Below are 10,594 nucleotides of genomic sequence, written 5' to 3'. Positions count from 1 at the left end.
GTTTAGTTGCTTTTGATCGAAGATATGTTGGAGACTTTTGTGATCGGTAAAGATGGTACTTTTGGTACCAAGAAGATGATGTCTCCATAACTTAAGTGCAAAGATGACGGCACCGAGTTTAAGATCATGTGTCGTGTAGTTTCGTTCGTGGACTTTGAGTTGTCGAGAGGCATAAGCAATGACTTTCTTTCGTTGCATTAATACGCATCCATAACCGTTTTTCGAGGCATCACAATATACAACAAAATCATCATTGCCTTCGGGAAGTGACAAGATAGGAGCGGTGGTTAGCTTAGTTTTCAAGATTTGAAAAGCGGTTTCTTGTTCGGATGTCCAAACGAATTTTCGTTCCTTGTGAGTTAACGCGATTAAAGGACGAGCGATTAGGGAGAAATCCTTGATGAATTTACGATAGTATCCGGTGAGACCCAAGAATTGACGAATTTGAGTAGGAGTAGTAGGAGTCTCCCATTTACTAATGGCTTCGATTTTCGATGGATCGACTTTAATACCTTGGTCACTTACAACATGACCAAGAAATTGAACTTCCTTCAACCAAAATTCACACTTGGAGAATTTGGCATAGAGTCTTTCTTGTCTTAAAAGTTCAAGCACAAGTCGGAGGTGTTGTTCGTGCTCCTCTTCATTTTTAGAATAGATCAATATGTCATCGATGAACACAATAACGAATTTATCGAGATACGGTTTGCACACGCGGTTCATAAGATCCATGAACACCGCCGGTGCGTTAGTAAGACCAAATGGCATGACAAGGAATTCATAACTACCATAACGAGTCCGGAAAGCGGTTTTGGAGACATCTTCTCCCTTAACCCTTAGTTGATGATAACCCGAGCGGAGATCGATTTTTGAATATACACGAGAACCTTGTAGTTGATCAAAGAGATCATCGATGCGAGGAAGGGGATTTCGGTTCTTAACCGTCAATTTGTTTAGTTCACGATAATCAATGCACATTCGTAGGGATCCGTCTTTCTTTTTGACGAACAAAATCGGAGCGCCCCATGGTGAATGGCTAGGTTGAATGAAACCACGGTCAAGTAGCTCTTGGATTTGACTTTGCAATTCTTGTAATTCGGATGGAGCGAGTCTATATGGTGCACGCGCTACGGGTGCGGCTCCTGGAATAAGATCGATTTGAAATTCAACCGGTCGATGAGGTGGAAGACCCGGTAATTCGTCGGGAAATACATCGGAAAAGTCACTAACAATTGGCACATCTTCGATGCGCTTTTCGTCGGCCTCGACTTTCTTAACGTGAGCAAGAATCGCGAAACAACCCTTGCGAAGTAGCTTTCGAACTTTAAGGCACGAAACGAGATTGAGTCCGGTGCAATTTTTGTCGCCATAGACAATCAATGGTTCACCATTCTCGATAGGAATTCGGATTGCGTGAAGATCGCAAAGAATGTGAGATTTATTTTTGACCATCCAATTCATACCGATTATTACATCAAAACTCCCTAATTCCATGGGTATCAAGTCAATTTCAAATTCCTTACCCAAAATGTTCAAAGTACACCCCCGGTAATATGTGTCGGCACTTAAGAGTTTTCCGTCGGCCACTTCGATGGAATAAGTAGTATCTAAAGGGTGTGGTGGAGTGCAAAGGGTAGGAGCCAAAGTCTTAGACACAAAACATTTATCGGCACCCGAATCGAATAAACAAGTAACATAAGAGTTGTTGAGAAGAAACGTACCCATGACTAGTTCATTGTCATCTCGGGCTTCCTCGGTGTTGATGTTAAAGGCTCGGCCTCGGTTGTTGGGGTTGGCTTTCTTTTTCGGGCATTCGTTCTTATAATGGCCCGTTTGGCCACATTCGTAACAAGTGACCGTTTTTGGAGGATTGGGCCCCTTTCGAGCAACGGGGGCGGCGTTTGTACAATTGTTGGCCCTATGACCAACTCCTTGGCAACGGTGACAAATTAGCTTGTTACATTCGCCGTGATGATGCTTGTGGCATTTGTTGCAAAAAGGTAGGTTCCCGACATAACCCTTCTTGCCGTCGTTGTTGAAAGGCTTTTTGGTGAAGGTGTTGTTGTAGTTGGTTGATGGAGTGGCTTCCCATTTCCTTTTGTTGCCACCCGACTTGTCCTCGGCCTTAGGAGCTGGCACTACGATTTCGTCAACCGTTTCGATTAATTGGCGGGCCATGTTCATAGCGGCTTGATGAGTAGCGGGTTTGGATGACATCACCCCTTGTTTGATGCTTTTTGGAAGACCGAGCATGTAGAGCTCAATCCTTTGAGATTCGGGGTTAACAAAATTAGGACACATCAAGGATAGTTCGGCGAAGCGTTGATTATAAGCTTTAAGATCGTTTCCGACCGCTTTCAAAGCTCTTAGTTCTTCCTCAAGCTTTCGGGTTTCTTCGCGCGGAAAATATTCAACAATCATCTTTTCCCTTAGATCGGCCCAAGAGAGGGCATGAGCTTCATCGGTACCCACCGATTGAACATAGGAGTTCCACCATGTTAGAGCAATTCCGGAGAAAGTGTGGGTGGAGTATTTGACCTTGTCTTGATCCCGACAACCGCTTATGCTAAAGACGGCCTCGGTTTGTTCAAACCAACGAGTAAGCACAACCGGTCCCCCGGTTCCATCATAAGTGTGAGGTTTGCACCCCATGAAAACTTTGTAGGAGCACCCTTCGCTAGAGTTACCGGCTCCTTGGTTATTGTTGTTGTGGTTGGTGTTATTGTTGTTGTTAGACGAGTGACCGGCCATGGCCGCATCCACGGCGGTGGCTATCATGCGTTGCAAGGCTTGTTCGGGAGTTTCATTGCGTCGTACACGGCGAGGAGGCATTGTTCCTTCAAAACAAAAGAATACCGTTGGTTAGTATTCTAAATAATACTAACCGTGATATGGAATAAAGATAGAGAGAAAATTATCCTTGACCCGCCTTAAATTCTTTATGTCATAATGTCGGAATGTTCATATGTGTCACCGTAATATAATCCCGGAAATTATATTACCCTAACTCATATGTGCATGCGACATTACTTCATATAGTCAAGGTGGCGTGCCAATTTAATTATACAACGCGAGATTAAGATAGAATAAGAGTAGATATGAGTAAGAGAGTTCGAGTATAAATGCACAAGTAGTCAAGTAATTCCTATGTCAAGTCTATATGCCGGTTGTAGTCTAGACTCACCAATGTACCCTATGACTCGGGGTTGACACCAATGAACTCTAAATCCCTACAACCAAAGCTCTGATACCACTTGTAGCGACCCCGACAAATCGTCAAATGACGGCGTCATCTACGTATGGTCCCATTACATGGTCGTAAGTCTTTATAACAAAGTTTGACCGAAAAATATGTCGCATTCATTTCATAAATAAGGATGTTTCAAAGTTTACAAAAGTAGTTTCCATAACAAGTACATAACAATGTTTAGAGTTTGTATGAAACACGTGCGACACAATTAAAAGTAGTCAAAAAGACGCTCCACGTACGCAAGTATACTCGACATCCAATGCAAGTATCAAAAAGTATGAGCGGAAGCATGTATCACCTAAGTTCAAGGACCTGAGAAAAACATAGAGAATCTGTCAACGAAAACGTTGGTGAAATCATAGGTTTAAATAAGTAAGTGAGTAAAAGTAAGTTGAACCACAAGATTTGCAACATCGATAAAGTCATAGTACATTCTAAAAGTTAATATTCACGAGCACTCAATTATCAAAGCTTAACATTCCGTCCGTTGAACCCCGTAATAATAGTGTTAGAACATACACTGTTTCCCGAAAATATATTTCACCCGTAGACGGTAGCGAACCGTCCGAAGTGAGGGTTTGTCAAACCCATATGGCCATATAACATAAGTTCTCGCTTACACCATCTGATGTAACTAATGATAATCGAATTGAGGATTTGTGTTCAAACTCGTATGTAGAATGTTTGTTTTCCCTGTACTTGTGTTCACGTAGTTTAAAAGAACGTTTATGTTTTCTCATCCCAAAAGTAAGTTCAAAAAGAGTAAAAGTGGGACTATGATCTCACCTTGTATGCACGAACCAAAAATTACTTCGACAAGTAACGTGTGCAAAGAACAATGCTAGTCTTGACCTAAACAAATAGGTTGTATCAATAACGATAGTCACGAAGGGTCAAAGATGTTCAATTAGTCCTATGGCTCGTTACGACTCGATTATGTAGCATGTGAATCAAATTGTCAAGTTTCATGCAAGATACAAGTACAGAAACAAGTTAGGAAGGTTGCATAATCATTTGGTTAAGTTTGACAAAAAGTCAAACTTTGGTCGGTCAAAGTCAACGAAAGTCAACACGTTCGGGTCGGGTCCCGAACTATTTTTCTGAGGTTTTTATTCATATATAAGCATGTTAGAACAAGTCTCATGTGAATCGGAGGTCCATAGTGTGCCAAACATTTTTCATATTTTGACCAAAGAGGTCAGAGCCTGGACACGGCTTATGCCGCGCCGCGGCCCACAATTGTCGCGCCGCGACAATACACGGGAGCTGGTACCTGGCCAGTTTCAAATGTTCAAGTCTTGATCCAAAATCTTTTTGTGCATAAAACACAAACCGCTAACACTTAGGACTCGCACCTTATATCGTTGGAAAGCTCTTTTGACGTAGAATGCAACTAAACACAATTCATCAATCAATCTACCTATTATAACAACCAAAACCGCATCTAATGCTCAACATTAATCGCATACAAGTTCATAAATGCAATTCAATGATTCGGGCAACCAATTTACATGAATGACATGCCGTTTCGAAGGTAATCAAGCATACAATCCAACTAAACACTTACCAACAATAATCCATGGCATTCAATGCATCAAAAGTCCATTTCAAGTTCATCAAACCCTAACCCAAATTCACCAAAATCATAAATCAAGTTCATGAACTTTTCTAAAGCAACCTACACATCAAATTGAAGCTAGTGATACTAGGAACACAATTAAAACATGAACTTTTAATATCTAACAACATATGATCATCCAAAATTCAAGAACAACACACCAAAATTCAAGTTCATGCTAGTTATACTAAAACAACGAGATCGAGCATATAAATCATATAAACATGTTAGACTTGAGCCATAGACACTAATTAACACTTTTATAAGTTAAAAACATAAAGAACACAAAATCTAGTGATTTTAGGAAGTTACCCAAATGTAATGAAATTGGTATGGAATCGAAGAGGAAGATGCAAGGATCACGAATTTGTAATTTGTTTTGTTGCTAACTTTCTAATCCGAATTTAGATGATGAATTCTCGTTGGTGTTCTTGAGAGAAAAAGAGAGTAGAAGAAGGATGGAGGTGTTGAAATGAGAGGAGGAGGTTGAAGGTTTGACTAGTTGACCTAGTCAAATCTTTGGCCTCTTGGAAAGTTTAGTCCCTCTAATTTGGATCGGGTGCGTGAATTACCTAAACGAGATAATTTAAAACGCGTATCAACGGGAGATGTTATAAACATATAACGGAGTTTAAATTAGTATAACGGAAAAGTAAATGGAAAAAGGCGGGATGTTACATCACCCATGAAACAGTCTTTTCCCAATAAGCATCTGAGTTCAAAAACACGTACAAAAGAAACTCAAAACTGTAATAAATGTGGGAAAAAGGGTCATTGTGCTGTTAACTGTCAACAGCGTTGGAACACCAAAAAGAAAATCTGACACTGAAATGAAAACTACACACTATGCTTCTAGTTCCAGTTCCATAGGTACTTCAAGTAATAGTTCAAAAGGTTTTTATAGACCAAAGTCAAATTCTATTGCTAATTCATCCACAAGGGTACAGTCAGGTGTGAATAAAAATTTTCAAACGAATGACTATTATGAAAAATCTGTTGGTAAACGTACCGTTTGGAAGCCTAAAACCGAGACAAAGGTTGTTGACAAGTCCAATGATCCATCAGGATCAAAGGGTCAATGGATGGATGTGCAAGTTATTGGTGTCGATGGGAAACCCACTGCCATTCGGGCATGTGTGTCCATCTCAAACTAACTTTTTTTCTTGTTGTGCAGGTCGCCTACGATCTGAGTAGAAATACCTTGATTGTTGATAGTGGGGCGTCCCGGCACATGATAGGAAACATGTCCTTACTTTCTAATGTCAAATCAGTAAATGGAGGATCTGTTTCTTTTGCAGGAGATGAAGGAGGTTTTATTACAGCTCAGGGTGTGATTTCTAATGCTAATGTTAGTTTTGATAAAGTGAATTTTGTGAAGCAAATGTCAAATAATCTGCTGTCAGTTTCGCAAGTAGCAGATAAAAAGCATAAGGTTGCTTTTGATGATCAAAGATGCTACATTTTGAAGAAAGAGTATGTGATACCGGAAGAGATGATTCTTATGACAGCTCCCAGAAATAAAGATTTGTATATTTTGGATATGTCAACAGCCCATGTTAAAGCTGCAACAGGTCATCAAGCTTTCATATCCAAAGCTACAGAACAAGAATCAATTTCATGGCACAAGCGTATGGGTCATTTGAGCTTGAGAAAGATGAACAATCTTGTTCATAATAATCTGATTGAGGGAGTAAATGTTAAGAGTTTTCAAATTCCTGAAGGATGTCTTCCGTGTAAGAAAGGCAAACAGACTAAAAATTCACATGCAACAAAGAAACATCATTCAATTGTTGTTCCTCTAGAGTTGTTACATATGGATCTTTTTGGTCCGATTAATCGAACAAGCATCTCTGGAGATTCATATTGTTTAGTAGTGACTGATGAATACTCACGATACTCTTGGGTAGTGATGTTAAAGAAGAAGTCTGACACATTTGAAAATATAAAGTTGTTGTTTTTGAAGCTGGAATCTTTGTACAAGTTAAAGGTTAGGAAGACTCGAACAGATAATGGTACTGAATTCAAGAATCAGCAGATGGAGAGTTTCTGCAACGAGAAAGGCATTCAACAACAGTTCAGTCCAGCTTATACTCCGCAATCAAATGGTGTTGCTGAAAGACGTAACAGAACGTTAATTGAAACTGCGAGAACTATGTTAGCCGATTCAAGTTTACCGGTTAACTTCTGGAGTGAAGCTGTGGCTACAGCATGTTATACAATGAACCGATTGTTAGTAGTCAAGAGACATGGAAAGACTTGCTATGAATTGCTACATAAAAGGAAGCCTAACATTAAACATTTCGAACCCTTTGGTACACCGTGTTCAATCATGATACGAGATACTGGAGGAAAATTTAATCCTAAGGCTGTTCCTGGTATATTTCTTGGTTATGGGAATCCAAACAAAAGAGTTTTCAACACTGTATCTAAACGTGTTGAAGAACATTTCGAAGTAGATGCTCAAAGAAATGCTGCTATTCCTGCTGGGAAAGGTTTTTCATGGCAGTTTGATTATGAAGATTTGTTTGATTCTTTTGGTCTTCCATCTGTTGCTACTGATGATGAAGTTATTGCAAGATTACTGAATGAAATGCAGACGTCTCCATCACAAATGGTTCCGAAATCTCAAACGGCACCACAACATCAACTTGTTCAAGATGATGAAGAATCCGGTGATTATCAAGATGATCCATCTTATGATGGATCTGATTCTGAAGAGGAGTCACAACCTATAGACAGTGGCGAAAGTGTTCATAATTTGCCACAAATTGTAGAAGTTCAGGAAGAACAACCAGAACCTGAAGGTGTTCGTAGATCATCACGAACAGTTGTCCTACCTCGACACTTAGATGATTTTATTGTTGATTCGAAAGGAGTTTCTGGAGCACCATCAAATGATGCCTCAACGTATGAAAATCAGAAAGCTTCAACTGAAAATGTTATGCAAGCTTTCTATTCTTCACTAAATAGGTCAGGCAAACTCTTCTTACATGCATATTCATGCTTTGTGTGTCAAATTAAACCAAATTCTGTTGAAGAAGCTCTTCTTTATGATGATTGGGTAAATGCCATGCAAGAAGAGCTTTTGCAATTCAAGCATTTAGGAGTATGGAAACTAGTGACTCCGCCTCATGGTTGCAAACCTTATGGGCTTCGATGGGTATGGAAGAATAAAAAAGACGAGCAAGGTATTGTAATTCGAAATAAAGCTAGACTGGTTGTGAAGGGATATCAACAGATCCCTGATATAGATTATGATGAAGTATTTGCACCAGTGGCTAGACTTGAGGCAATTCGAATATTTTTGGCATTCGCATCTTTTAAAGGCTTCAAGGTCTATCAAATGGATGTCAAAAGTGCCTTTTTGTACGGGACTCTCAATGAGACCGCGTTTGTTAAGCAACCACCGGGTTTTACAGATCCACACTCTCCAGAAAAGGTATATCGTCTAGAAAAAGCACTGTATGGGCTTCATCAAGCTCCAAGAGCGTGGTATGGTACGTTGTCCAACTATATGATTGAAAATGGTTTTAGAAGAGGTGTCATCGATCAGACACTTTTCATCAAAGAAAAGGGCAAGCATATAATGCTAGTACAGGTGTACGTAGATGATATTATCTTTGGATCTACAGATAAGACGATGGTGGATGATTTTGAGGAGGTAATGCAGAAACGGTTCAAGATGAGTTCAATGGGAACTATCAAATTCTTCCTTGGTATTCAGGTTGTACAAACAAATCAGGGTATCTTTTTACATCAGACAAAATATGTATCAGATATTCTGAAAAGATTCAAAATGGAAGATGAACATCAGGGTATCTTTTTACATCAGACAAAATATGTATCAGATATTCTGAAAAGATTCAAAATGGAAGATGAACGTCCTGCAAGGACGCCGCTATCGGTGAATCACGGGATTACACCGGATAAGGAAGGTGATAAGGTTGATCAAACCTTATATAGAGCCATCATTGGTTCGTTGATGTATCTAACAGCGTCTCGCCCTGATATCATGTTCGCTGTTTGTTTATGTGCTCGCTATCAAGCAAATTCGAATGTACATCATTTGCTTGTGGTGAAAAAGATTATGCGTTATTTAAAGCAAACTCCGAATTTGGGCCTATGGTATCCCTGTGATAATGATTTTGTACTGACGGCTTATAGTGATTCCGACTATGGTGGATGCAAGAAAGATTTTAAGTCAACATCAGGAGGTTGTCAATTTCTTGGAATCAGACTAGTTACCTGGCAGTGCAAGAAGCAGACAGCAGTGGCCTTGTCCACTTGTGAAGCTGAATACATTGCTGCAGCAAGCTGTGCATCTCAGGTTGTGTGGATACAACAGCAGCTTCGTGACTACGGTTTGAATATTTCTAACACTCCTATTTTTGTTGATAATTCTGCTGCCATAGCTGTTACGAAAAATCCTGTGAATCATTCTAAGACCAAACACATAGGGATTAAATACCATTTTATTCGAGACTGTTATGAGAAAAGGCTAATTGATGTTATCCAAATTGGCACAACTACGCAAAGGGCTGATCTTTTCACAAAAGCTTTTGATAAACCACGTTTTGATTTCTTGTTAACTGAGTTAAGTGTCAAAATATTGTCAGATGTCGTTCCTGATGAAGAGACCAAAGAGTAACTTCATTTTATGTGTTCTGCATGCATAGCTGTATATACTGTGTGCTTATATTTTTTTTTCTTTCTGATTATTTCTGTGTGTTTAAAATCTAAAAAAAAAACCAAAAAGATTTTAGATTTTTAGTATTTTAGGGGGAGTAATGAATGCAGCATCAGATATTCAGAAAAAAAAAAAAAAACGAGTTTGATCTAAATAAAAATGGGATACGGACTTAATCATAGAATGAGATGATCATAATCACAATCATGTAAATATCTTGATAAGGAACTCATGGAAAGGTTTACAGCGGTTGAGGGTAATCACTTAATTACCACTGGTGCATACTTTAAATACTTTAAAAAAATTGTTGAGGAAATCAACAAAAGGTGAGGGTATCCCCTATCATGACGTATAATCTAGAAACACATGATGTAGAATATCCCCAAGCAAATTCCAAATTGCTGCACCATTGAGTCTCAAGACTAATTGGGATATTCAAGCGATCAATAAGCGTTGGAAATGTTCTAATTGACTGTGCATACCGACTTCTATCAAACTTTAATTCTTGAATCGTACCTAAACCCCAAAATAGTAAGTTTATCTCAATGAGAGTGTCTTTCCTGTGAACGGGTTGAAAAGTGTGGTTCTATATTACAGACAATCCATGAATGAATGATTTAAGTTAATTGATACACAAATGAAGTAAAGAGATCTTCATCGCAAGAAGTCAATTCGAGATCTAAATCAAAGTCAAGACTGCAATGTGTTGTTAAAAAATAATAATAAAAAAATGGCACATTGCATATGATAATGCTAAAAACGAACATATATTTCATAGCATTATTCCTCAAGAAAGACAAGCTTTTAGTTGCAATTGTTCTATTTAAAAGTGATATTCGTTTAAATAATAAAAGGTGAAGACAAAAGACAGATTCGACGAATTGAAGACGCAAACGACCAAAAAGCTCAAAAGTACAAAATACAATCAAAGAGGTTCCAATTATTGATAAGAAACGTCTCAAAATTACAAGAGTACAAGATTCAAAACGCAAAGTACAAGATATTAAATTGTACGCAAGGACGTTCAAAAATCCGGAAC

The sequence above is a fragment of the Rutidosis leptorrhynchoides genome, chromosome 2, assembly GCF_046630445.1.
Source record: "Rutidosis leptorrhynchoides isolate AG116_Rl617_1_P2 chromosome 2, CSIRO_AGI_Rlap_v1, whole genome shotgun sequence".
NCBI classification, from domain to species: domain Eukaryota; kingdom Viridiplantae; phylum Streptophyta; class Magnoliopsida; order Asterales; family Asteraceae; genus Rutidosis; species Rutidosis leptorrhynchoides.
Note: the sequence above shows the minus strand (reverse complement) of the source record.